The sequence below is a fragment of the Mustela nigripes genome, chromosome 3 (assembly GCF_022355385.1).
Source record: "Mustela nigripes isolate SB6536 chromosome 3, MUSNIG.SB6536, whole genome shotgun sequence".
NCBI lineage: Eukaryota > Metazoa > Chordata > Mammalia > Carnivora > Mustelidae > Mustela > Mustela nigripes.
In genome coordinates this window covers 31,100,776-31,114,162 of record NC_081559.1, presented here as the reverse complement: position 1 = coordinate 31,114,162, position 13,387 = coordinate 31,100,776, and the positions used below count along the sequence as shown (strand labels likewise).

Here is a 13,387-nt window from a genome sequence, read left to right as displayed (position 1 = left end):
GAATGTGTGAGCTCCTTTTGGTGCTGTGTTTTCTTCCCGTCAGACCAATAAATTCCTACAGGTCTCAGCTCTTTAATTCCCTTTAGGGAGGGCTGGGATAAAGAATATCAGCCCATTCTAAAAAATCCTGCTGTTTTTATGACATACAGAAATAGCTACAAGAAATACCTTAATCATTTTTACTTGCAAGGCCATGTAACTTTTTTTTTTTCCTCCAGAGTTAATGATCACTAAGGGCCCGCACACATGCACGCAGAACCCTGGCCCTTGGGTCTCCCTAAGTCACGTTTATGGTTCGGCCCCCAAATAAAACTATGTTGAGTTCTCTGAATCTGCGTTCCTGCTCTAGCCTTCAGGGTTTATAGGCTTCCATTTCATTTCCTCTGCTAGCCATGTTGCAGCTATAATATTTCAGTTCCTGAGCATTTACTTAGCAGGGCCAGATTAATCCAGCTTAAATTTGCACTCATGGTGTAAAACTGATTGAGGCCTGTCTCCATTCATCAGCATCCTCAAGATGGGACCCCGTATTCTGGCCTCAGTACTTTTGTACAGTCTTATGTCTGGAATGACCTTTCTCCAATTCATTTAACGCTATTCTTTCTTCCATCAGAGCTCAGACAAGTCCCACTGCCTCCCATGAGCTTTCCCCAGCTTTGGAAATGATCAGAGCTTCACAACTCTTCTTTCTTCTTAGAAATCCTATAATATAAAATACAATGTTTAAAACTTATTATTTTTCCTTTGTTGGGAATTATTTTCTGAAAGGGACTACCTACCTCAGGGGCATTGCATATCTCCTGGCAGCCCTCTTCCCCAATGCTTCCCAACACAAGGCCTGGGGCAGGAGTCAAACCGGGTCCTCACACACTCTAATTATCTTGTATTATAGTTCAGTCTGCATGCAGGAAAAGATGTGAAAGCACAGGGATTTTCTTTGAGCTGTACAAACAGAGGCTTGATGCCAGTAACAGTTTTGCACGTTTTCATTGTTTGGATGAGTAATTACATCAAATGTGTAATATCCTTCTTGTGAATTTTATGTGCATTATGTTTAACACAAGCCTCCTCTTTTTCATTGTTTCCAGTTTTCAAAAATGTAAGCCAACCACCTCTTTGGAAAATTTCCATTTCTGTTTTTCTTCTTAACGATTTGTTCTTTTCTAAGCTTTTTTTTCTGAGCCTTCCTTTTATACTTTTCATTTCTATCATGTTCTCAGTTTGTACTTGTTCTCAAGAATCTAAAGGATTAAAAAAGAACATGTATGTTAAATACATACCTAAAATATCTGAAAAAGAACATGTCTGTGTACACTCACTGCTTACAAAACTTGAAAACATTTTCATCAGTGATGTAAATTCAAGTAAAAGTAACATTTTTAACATCGGAAATTCTTACACTTTTCAAAGCTGTAATTTTTTTCTCTAAATTATTTGAAATTATCTACAAAGTTAAAAGGGAAATGTGTTATTAAAAAGTATCAACATTTTTAACAAAATTGTTACACTGAATCACAAAATTTTATTTAAAAATCCTTTTCTTTGTTTTCTTGGAAACTTTTTATTATGGAGAAAATCAAACATACTAAAATAGGCAGAATAATATAATAAACTCCCACAGACTTATTACCTAGCTTCCATGAATTGCTCAGTCCTGGCCAATCTTATTTCATCTTCCTATCCCCACCCTTCTCCCATTATTTTGAAGGAAATCCCTCATGTCGTATAATCTGACCTGTGAATATGTCAGCAACACGCCTAAAAGATGAGACTTTTAACCAATCACATTATCATCATCATGTCTTAAAGATAACAATAATTCCTTAGTATCAACAAATAACTAGCAATTGTTCAATATTTCAGTGTGTCAAATGTCACATACATATCTTATGGTTGGGATCAAAACACAAATAAACCTCACACATTGTGACTTGCTGAAATATCTATTAAGTCTCAATGTTTTGGTTTTCTTTTCCTTTCTGTCTCTTTGTTTCTCTTTCTCTCTGTCTTTATTGCTATCTCTCTCTCTCCTTTTCATTTTAATTATTGAGAGAACTGCCTTGTTTGTTCTATAGAGTTTTGTCCAGTCTGAGTTTGGTGATTACAACCCTATTGTACTATTGAACATTTTTGATACTAATATTCAATTGCAGCATTAGTTACAATAGCCAAGTTATGGAAGCAACCTAACTTCCCATTGATAGATGAATGGATAAAGAAGATGTGGTAGAGATAGACAATGGAATACTACTCAGCTCTGAAAAAGAATGAGATTATGCCAAGTGAAATACGTTGAACAGAGAAAACAAACACTATATAACTTTATTTACATGTGGAATCTGAAAAATAAAACAAATGAACAGACAAGACAAGACAAAACAAAACATAAACAGAGTCCTAGACACAGAGAAACAATGGGTGGTTGCCAGAGGGGAGTGGTGATAGAGAAAAACAGCAAAATTGGTGAAGGCCATCAAGAAGTCCAAACTTCTACTTGTAAGATAAGTAAGTCACTGGGATATAAGGTATAGCCTCAGGAATATAGTTAATAATATTATAATAACTTTGTATAGGGGTGCCTGGGTGGCTCAATCAGTTCAAGTGTCTGCCTTTGGCTTGGGTCATGATCCCAGGACCTTGAGATTAAGTCCTGCATTGGGCTCTTTTCTCAGTGGGAAGCCTGCTTCTCCCTCTAATTTCCTTTCTCTCTCTCCCTATCTCTGATAAAACAGAGAAACTAAAAAACCCCCCAAGACCCCCAGCTTTGTATAATGACAACAGGTAACTAGATCTATTGAGATGATCATTTCATAATGTATGAAAATATCAAATCACAACATTGAATACCTAAAACTAAAAGAATTCTATATGTCAATCGTAATTCAATAAAAACACTTAGTTACACCTTATTTAATGCTTTGTAAAATTATAAATATTTGCAGTTTTGCATCCAACATCCAATTAGTTGTCAATGCAAAAAACTTGTGTGTGTACACCTACACGTTTAAGAGTGAAGCAAACTCTATAATACAAAATCTTCCACCAGCCACTGTGTAACTTCCATACTTACCCTGCACATTCTCTAGTACTCCCCAGAATCACAAATTGGAACCTGAAGAGAAGCAAGAAAATAGATACTTGACTTGACTGAAAAATTATACTTTGTTTTGTTGGAGCTGTTGTGTTGGTGTTGAGAGGAAGATTACACAATGTATTTGATTTGTCTCTTACCTAAGCTTCCCCCACTCCATCCTATTTGCATTGTCCACCTCTGTTACTGGGGACAGTACAATACTCCTGGCCCCACAGCCCTCACGTTTGGTTTCCTAGGCCATTGGGAGATAGAGAGGTGAAAACATTTCCTTGGGCCTGACTGGTATTAGTCACGAGAACAGATGTTGAGAAGTACAGATTGTACTAGGCTAACACTGAGTGTTGGACCCCAAGTGAGGAGCTTGGCAGGCATTTAAAAATAAGACTCAGTGGGTCTCCTATCAACCAACAGATAAGTGACTTCCAGGGCGACAAGAAATCTACAGAGTGGTCCAAACGGAGACGTGGCTTCTCTCCAACATGTTTCTGCTGATTTTATGTGAAGCTAAAGGCTTTTGGACAGTGATTAAAGGCTGGGTTAGGCAACTGATCAGATTCATAGATTGTTCTTTGAGATAGGAAGGGTTTCAAGTGCCACAAAGATTAGCCAGGAGACGAGTCAAGTCCTCAGAGATAGGCCCGTCACCACTCATTTTAGCTTCTCTTCAGGAGATACACACAGACCTCAGGTACTAATTAGATCACTATGATACCGAGCAAGGGACTGAACATTCGGGTCTACAGGTTCCTGGGTTGTAAACTGAGGAGGCCAAACCATAGGATCTCTAGGAAGCATTCTGGCAGTTTTGCATCCTGAATTCGTCCCAGATGTGTGAGCACCACTCGGTTTGGTGTGACCCAGTCTTTTATTTGATCCATGCCTGCACATGGGGCCACTTGCACTAACTCATAGCTAGCCTATGGAAATAGGTAGGAACGAGAAGCCCCTGCAACAACACCTCACACATTGCTGTTTCTAATCTTTATTTATGGATTGAATAAAGTGTCCTTTGCTACGTGACCCTAGATAACTCCTGTGAGTTCCCAAATCCGTCCTTTACTTGCAGTTCCTGTGGTCTCACTGTTGACCCCATTCTTTCTCCATTCTTCGTTGCCATTTTGAGACCATTGGTACCCACTGGCTTGGCCAAAGGCAGAAGGAAGCAGCACGTCTTGTGTGGGGAGGCATTTGATAAAGATATTAAAGTAATACATGCATCAACTATTATGCAAAGTGGTATGCAAATTCAGTTAAAGGGAGCATCATAATGGTAGTTTGTCAAAGCTTTGACTGTGTCAGCCTGGAAAAAGTTGAGAAGTGCTGTGTTAAGCTAATATTTCTGGTCTGTGCAGGCTTTTTCAGAATAAAAATACATCGCTATTAACCCATCAAAATGTTGTTTATGAAAATAAATAAAGCAGCAGCATCACCTGCTTCCATTAATAATGGAGGTTTAATAATTATAGAAATATTTTGGTAAAATTATTTGAGTCTTCTATGTCAAAATAAATATGTTTTATTCTCTTCCTATTTCACTACCTTCTACAAAGGCTTTATTCTCATGGGCTTTTGTTCTCTGGATTTATATGGCATCTATTCCTGTGAATACCATTGTCTGGCTATACGAATTTTTTTTTTTTTAAAGTAACTTGTTTTTTATTGAAGTGTGGCATATATATGTACCTACAGAAAGGCCTGTAACCACACTCAGAGCACTATGTTAAGTCCCAATAGCTTAACGAATGCCCCTTCCCAGTCATTTGGTCCTGCTCAAAGGTAATCATTCTTGACATCTATCATGAATTATTTTTGACTGGGTTTGAGCTCTGAATACATGAGATCGTGCAGTAGGTGCACTTTCCTTCCACCCACCTTCTCCTCCTTCTTCCTTCCCTCCCTCCCTCTTTCTTTCTCTCTTTCTTTCTTTCTTTGCCCAATATTGTATTTGTAAGATCTTCCCATGTTGTATTTTGTGATAGATTGTCTATTTATACTGATTTACAGCGCTCCATTGTAGAGCAGCCATGGCGGGGTGCGTGTCAGACTGAGGAATGGTTATCTATAACCTCCAGCTACAGTGCTTTGGATCCACTGATGCAGTCGAACCTCTGGGACCTGCTTTCTGGGGGCAGCATCCAGCCGGTGACTCAACATGGCTGGCCTTAAGGTCTGAGTATTGGTGCTCCGTGGGGACTCCTCGGTGGGCAGTATTTGCATGGACACTCCCCACCAGACCAGCTGTGATATTCTCAGAGCCACCCCATGTCGAAGCTGCTCTCCGACTCTCCCGTCCTTCGCTCTTCCTTCTACAGGTCCACAGGACCTGCATTGCCTTCTGAAGACGTACTCTACATTCTCATGCTCTGTCCATCAGTAAATATTGTGCACTCCTAACTGCATCTGATTATGTGCTTCCCAGAGAGGGTGAACTAGCACATAACACAATTATACCACAAGTTATTCATCCGTTCTCCTGTGGGCAAACATTTTAGTTATTTCTAGTCCTGAAGAGCCATGAAAAGTTTCTTAAAACATGTTTCTTAAAAATGTTTCTTAAAACATTCCTGTACATGCTTTGGGGGCACATTTGTATGCAAATCGGTTGGATCACTGTGGAATTGCTGGTCACAGGTTATGTGTGATTTTAACTGCAGTAGATCCTATCTGAGCTTAACCAAATGATTATCAGTCTACATTGCCACCAATACAATATGAAAGTTCTAATTGTTCCACATACTTTCCTACACTCAGTATGGTTTTCAGACTTCTCAGTACCTTGTTTTTTCAATGTCTAATAATGTTGAGCACATTTTAATATCTGTTTATCATTTATCTATCCTTTTATGTGAAGCATCTATTCATATGTGACTATTTTTCTAACACTTACCCCATATTTTCTTTATTGACTTACAGAAGTTTTTATATATTTTGGATATGACTCTCGAATACCTTTCTCCGCTCTGAGCCATGTTTTCTTTTTTTTAATTCTTTTTTTTTTATTAAATTGATTTATTTATTTTCAGAAAAACAGTATTCATTATTTTTTCACCACACCCAGTGCTCCATGCAATCCGTGCCTTCTATAATACCCACCACCTGGTACCCCGACCTCCCACACCCTCAGCCACTTCAAACCCCTCAGATTGTTTTTCTGAGCCATGCTTTCTTAATGATGATTTTCTAATCCTTTCTTAATGATGATTCTGATACACAGAACTACTTAATTAACATGGTGTAATTTATCAATCTTTGCTCCTTTTTAAGAACTTTTTTTTGACCCTTTAAGAAATCTTTATTTTTCTAAAGTTCATAAATGCAGTTGCCAATATTTTTTTCTAGAAGCTTTTCCTTTCCACAGTTAAGAACATACCTGGAGTTGATTTTTGTGTGTAATGTGTAGTAGGGATCATTACTAATTTTTTAAACATATAAATATCCATTTGACTCAGCTTCATTTATTAAAAAGGCCACCCTCCCTTCACTGCATAGCACTGTTGCTTTTGCCACAAATCATGCGGTCTGTTTCTTTACTTTCTCTTTTGTTCCACTGATCTATTTGTGTATCTTTGAATTAATGCTATACTCTCCTAATAACTTGACTTTATGATAATTTTGGCTATCTAGTGCTTAATTCTTGCAATATTCTCCTTTACCTTAGATTATCTTGGCTATTCTAGCATTTTCATATGGAGTTTATAATCAGATTGTCAAGCTATGCAGATATACTGTTGGGATTTTGACTGGGATTTGCTGATCCTCAGATCAATGTGAAGGAACGGACCACACTGAATGCTCCAATCCAAGAATGTGGTGTATCTCTCCATTAGTCTAGATATTCTGTAATTAAGCTCAGTAATATTTTCTGATTTATAGATAGGTTTAGTTTGATTTATTCCTAAATTCCAATTTATGCACTGATTTTGTTTGATTTATTCTTAAATAGATGATTATTCTTGATAGCATTATGAAGTTTTATTTTCAAATTTTATATTCTAAATATTTGTTTCTGTTGTATGGAGATGAACTTAATTTTGTATATTGATCTTGAAGGTAACAACTTTTGTTGTTTATTGGTTCTTCGTCATTTTCTATGCACACATTTATATTTTCCACGAATAATGAGCGTTTTATTTTTTTCAAATCCTTATACTTTTTTTTCTTATTATATTGCATTGGCTAAGATATTCCTTACAATGTTGAATAAAATTGTGATGTCAGATATCCTTGATGCATTCTTGATCTTGGAAATGACAAGGGGTATCCTTTTAATCTTTCACTATTAGCTATTGTTTGGGGGAAAGCTGTTCTTTGTTAGACTGAAAACAATTTCTTATTCCTGGTTTACTCAAACTTTTGTTTTTATCATAAATGTGTACTGATTTTTATCAAATGCTTCCCTACATCTACTGAGAAGTGTTTCTCTTTTATTTTGTGAATATGGTGAATTACATTAATTTATTTTTAAATGTTACTTATCTTTAAAAATAATCCTGGAATAAATCCCACTTAGCAATGATATATTATCCTTATTATACTTTTACTGAGTACAGTGAGCTAATATTTGTTTAAAATTACTATACCTAAACTTATAAGAGAAATTTTCCTATAATTTTCCTTTCTTCTAATATTCTTGTCAGGTTTTGGTATCAAGGTTAATCTTGCATTATAGGAAAAACGTGTAAAGTTCTTCTTTTTAAATATTTTTCTGTTCTCCAATTTAATATTGGCATAGTTTCCTCTTTAGATATTTAGGATATTTCACCAATGAAGCCATCTAGACCAGTAGTTTTCTTTATAAAACAAGTTTTGAAATTACCCAATAAATTTCTTTAGTATAACCTATTCAGATTTTTTATTTTTGTTGTGTGTTAGTTTTGTTAAATAAAACTTTTCAAGGATGCTTATGTTTTATTTAAGACTTAAATTTATGGGCATAAAATTGTGCATCATACCCTTTTACTGTTTTTTAAGTTTCCAAAAGATCTGCAATACTGTCCCCTTTTACTGTCCTGATATTATCTGTGCCATTTGATTTATCAATTCTATTAACATTTTTGAAAAAAACTCTTCTGTTTTTTTCTATTGTATATTCACCTTCCATCTAATTAATTGCTGCCCTTGTCCTCCTTCCTTGAGATTAATTATATCCTTTTTTTTTGAGAAGAAAACTTAGATAATTGTTTTTCAAATTATATATATTTATAATATATAACATTATATTATATATAATTACATTATATGTTTTGCGTGTGTGTGTGTATTCCTATATATTCTCCAGGAAGGATTTATTTGATTTCTTACAGGGAGTTAGCCTAAATGTAATCATCTTGATTTAATTAGGTATTGAGATACTTTGAGACTGAAGTTTAAGTTTTGTGAGGGGTTGTCTATTTTCATTTTTCTCTAATACCTAAAATGTTACCATTCAGGAATCTCAATTAAGACTTGGAATGTTAATCAGAGCTCCTTCTGCTTGGCAGGTCTTGAATGCTGATTTCTTTTCTTTCTTTCTTTTTTTTTTTTTCTCCTCAGCTCCATGGTACAGATGAAAGCTCATCATAGCTTTTGTTTTTTTTTTTTAAATAATAAATGACTTTTTAAAGCAGTTTTAGATTCATAGCAGAGTAGAAAGTACAGAGAGTTCCCACATGCTCCATGTCCCCCCAACCCCCATTCAACCTTCCCTACTATCAACATGCTGCACAATGAGGCACATTTGTTACAACTGACACATTACTGACATTGACACATCATTATCACTCAAAGTTCATAGTTTCCGTTATAGTTCACTCTTGGCCTTGGGTAGTCTCTGGGTGCTGAAAATCTATAAGGACACTACTGTAATATTGTACAGAATAGTTTCACTGCCTTTTAAGTCCTTTGTGCAAAGCCTGTTCTTTTTAGCGGCGTCAAAGTTGAACATTCTTCCTAATTTACTGGCCTTTTTCTTCTGAAATCTTAGGATCGATCAAATGCTGAAAGTTTAGAAGCTCAATATTATGTTAGGCTTCCTTCTCTTAGAGTCTCTTTTTCTTTGATCTCGCTGTTCTTAAGTCTTAGAAACTTAGTGGTTTGTTTTCCAAAACCTTAAGTAGCTGCTGTTTTAGTTCAATTTTGTTTTATATTGTGTTCAGCTTTTATGTTTTTTTCTTAGGGAGCGGTTTTATCTGATAGAAGCTAGTCCTCTAGCCACGTTAACTTTATAGAACTGCTAATATAATTGGTTTCATCTGAGCTAATTATTTTGTTGACATGTAAAGACTACAAAGTTGTCAGAATAGAGAAAAAACTATTCTTGTTGAATGTATCTTTTCCCCCAATAGAACACACCTACTCATTCATTCACTTATTTATTCATGCCTCAGCAAATATTTATTAAGCATACCTTGTGTCCTTCTGTGAAATGTAAAATATGTTAGTCTCTGGGGATATAGAAGTACATTTATCAATGGTTCCTGGATTTGAGGGGCTTTCCATGTACTAGATTACATGAGTGGAAAGATTAAGAGGAAAAAGATATTGGATTTTGGACTAAGATTATTTATTAGTTGTGACCTTGAACAAGTTATTCAGCTATATCCAAGTTTCAGCTGGGCAAAATATTGAGTGTTATAAGATTAGACAAAAAGTATGTGATATATCTATCACTATGTCTGCAACATAGTTAAGATATAAATATTTTGTATTTCTTATTGTTATTCCAGGTGGAGAGACATATGAAGTACAAAGTCCCCGGGAGTGTTTATGGAGGACAAGGAATGATTTTATAGAGGTTAAAATATAGAAGACATATAGGAGATCACCATCCACAGTTGGTGGTGATAGTAGGGCTAACATGTGAGTGGGGTGGGGCAAAATAGGTTTGAAAGATAGGAAGAAGGAAGTCTTTGGTATGGAGGGAATTATACAGGGCTTTACTTTTTTTTTAGGCCTTTTTTTTTTTTTAATATTACAAAATGGACATTTGTAATGTTTGGCACAGAGTTCCATGAGGAAACAATGTGAATAAGATAGACGTGGTCCATTGACCTACTTTTACAAAGTTTACTGATGATCTGGGGCGCCTGGGTGGCTCCGTGGGTTAAGCCTCTGCCTTCGGCTCAGGTCATGATCTCAGGGTGCTGGGACTGAGCCCCACCTCGGGCTCTCTGCTCAGTGGGGAGCCTGCTTCCTCCTCCCTCTCTGCCTGCCTCTCTGCCTACTTGTGATCTCTCTGTCCAATAAATAAATAAAAATCTTTAAATAAGAAAAAAAAACTCTTTACAAAGTTTACTGATGATCAAGTATGTAGACATGCAAGTAGGCAGTTGTGAATGTTATGGTACTCTAGATATTTTGGAATAACAGGTCATCCCATAGCCATTGTTCTCTTCTCTAAAATGGGCCCTCAGCTAGAAGCCTAACTTAAATAGGGCCCATAAGATTATGGCAGAAATTTGGGGCTGTCATTCAGGGACATTGTGTTTTCTGCTTTGGCTAGAGCCACCTGCCATGTTCTTCCATATGGCTAGAGAGCAGAGAAAGCTGTTTTACAGAAACCAATAGAAAGGAAGTAGATATGCATAAATTAGCCAAAACACAAGGGAGAAAGAATCATAACAACTTTCAATTTCTAGTGCTAGTCCTTCCCTAAGGCCTGGATTATGAAAGGTAACACCACATCTGTATATTACTTATGGTCCCTTAAGCTGATTTTCACATCTTGCAACCAAAAGTCTTATCAAATAAACTTATGATAGACGCTAAGATAGAAGATCTATACTTTGCTAGAAAATTACATATGGAAGGCACATAATGCTACTTAGTTGGTATGGCAGGGAAGGACCTTGTTGGAAGAGATGACTAAACTCAGATTAAAAGGAAAAGCAGATGTCACAAGAAAAGGGGCAAGGTTGCTGTGAGCAGAGGGAAACACATGTGTGAACTGGAGGAGTAACTATAGGTTCAGTCTGTTGTGGTACAGTATTGGGATGCTGGGAAGGAAAGGGTAGAAAGATATCAAATTGGAGAGAGGGACAGCTTTAGGTCATCCGGCCTCCTTGCTAAGATGTAGACCCTCATCCCCACATTCCCTAGAGACAGAGTCCCTGTCTGTTACTCACATCTCTGCAGAGGAAAACCAAGGCATCTGCTGGGTGCGTGGTAGCCATAATTCCACATATCTTGATAGAATGAGCTGTAGATGAAGAGCTGGATATTTGGTCTCATTCCATCCCTCTCTGCCTTGCTTTCTAACTTGCTCTTCAGAAAACACAGGGACACCTGGGTGGTGCGGTGGGTTAAGCATCTGACTCTTGGTTTTGGCTCAGGTCGTGATCTCAGGGTTGTGAGATCGAGCCCTGAGTATGCTCCGTATTGAGCACAGAGTCTGCTTCACATTCTCTCTCCATCTCCCTCTGCCCTCCTGCTCTCCCTCTCTCCCTACCTCTCTCTCAAAGAAAGAAAGAAAGAAAGAAAGAAAGAAAGAAAAATACAGTTTGTTCCTTTACAATGGTGGTGACCATTCCTCTGATGGGTAATGAAGGGAGATTTAGAGACTCCTTTCATGATGTGGGGAGTCTAAATACGGTACATTGGTTAAGACTTTGGTCAAAGACCCTGTTCGTCCTCTGAGGACGCCTTAGCACTGATTTATTCTCAAGAATACCAGGCCAAATCAGAGAAGTGAGTGAAAAGTTAGCAATAAAACAACTTGGTTTTTATCAGAGTATAATATTCTCTTTGGTGTTTTTAGACTGTTTATAAACAACTTGAGTTATTTGGAGAAATGTGTTAAATAATTATGCAGTTACTAAATACTTCATTTTTGTAATTGACACTTCTCTTAGGTTGCTATTAAAGAGTGTGCCTGTTATTTTTGTAATTTGGGGTGTGGGAGAAAGCGCTATACTCTGCTCTTTCCCCTGAGCTCCACAGAAATAGTCTTTCTGGAACAGGACTGCAATGTCAATGAGTGTTAAGAGACTATGTCCCCACTGCTTCCTTCGAACAAGACGCACCATATTCCTCCAACAATTAGAGACCTTCCCCTTTAGGCTGCTTAATCAGAGACAAGGAAAGACTGGCTCTGGGGTGTTTCCATTTTATCTTGGAACTCTGTAATGGACCAGACTCAGACCCAGACGATTCATCCGTCATTACAGATGGCCTTGATTGTTTATCCCAGGCTAATACCAGTTTCATCAGGAGCAGCCATTTTCTCTCCAATTGGCATTTAATATCAAATGACAGCTAGCGTGAGAAGGCTTTGGAGGATGATAAATTCAACGGAAAAATCAAGGAAGACGGGGAGTTAGGAATCTGCAGAATCAATGCAGATGCATGGGAATGCTGAGAGCTCTCTGCAGGAGATCCCCCACACGTGAAAGCAGGAGTTATGGAAGCCTACGCATTGGATGGGCGGCAGTGGTGGTGCCAGGCTGCCCTTAACACACCAAGGAATGCCAGAGACCATTTTTTCGTGTGCTTACTATGTGACCGACATTGGGTAGAGCGCTTTTTGTGGTTTGTCTTATTGAATATAGGCAAGCTGAGGACCTGGATGCTACCACTGGTTCCACTTAACAGAGAAGTAACTCACCGAAGTTCCCAGAGATCAGGAAAGGGCCTGGAAAACTGAACCCTGAGCTGTGTTGTAGGATTCCCGGACCTACGCCCTTGGTGATCTACTGCACCATCCCCTTAGGCGGACCACTTTGTCTTGTTCCGCTTGCCCTTTGACCTTGCGTTTCTTTGGGCTAGATGGACATTGACACCTTATAACGTTCCCAAAGTCTTGCGTGGTCACGTTAGTATTTGCTACCTTGTTATTCCCTAGTATTATCACGATCTGGACGCCAGATACTACCCCCGTAAAATCCCCGGGTAGGAACAGCTCTACCCCAGGAGGCAAGGCGGCAGAGCGCCTGCACTTTGCTCTGCGCGGTTTCTGCGCTGAGGCTGCTCCTTGGGCTTGGCTTGCTTAATGAACAGCGTTAACAGGACCCGCCTTTGTTCTTGGCTCCAGCTACTCAGCAGTCGGCGCTCACCCCCCAGCCAGGTGACAGCCCTCTCCGCCAAGCTGTCCCTAGGTCGGCTTTCTCTGCCTCTGGTGACTTCTCCCACCTGCCTCTTGGTGGGGCTTTAGCGCGGCCATCACCTTGTCGCTCCCGAGGGCCCTGCAGGGGGCGCTGTGATGGCGGGCGAGGGGCGCTGTGGTGGCGGGCGGGGGGCGCTGGGATAGAGGGCAGGGGGCGCTGTGGTGGCAGGCGGGGGGCGCTGTGATGGCAGGCGGGGGGCGCTGGGATAGAGGGC

General features: G+C 38.6%; 1 long non-coding RNA gene across 1 annotated transcript in view; it reads right to left on the bottom strand.

Annotated features, from left to right (window-relative positions):
• Nucleotides 1-1,089: 1,089 nt before the first annotated feature.
• The window catches only part of LOC132012897 (uncharacterized), a 13,085-nt gene continuing 787 nt past the window's right edge, over nt 1,090-13,387 (bottom strand). The window contains exons 2-3 of the long non-coding RNA XR_009402801.1: nt 3,071-3,112; nt 1,090-1,241 (exon numbers count right to left, since the gene is read on the bottom strand). This is a non-coding gene — a long non-coding RNA (uncharacterized LOC132012897). The remainder of the gene's footprint in view (nt 1,242-3,070; nt 3,113-13,387) is intronic.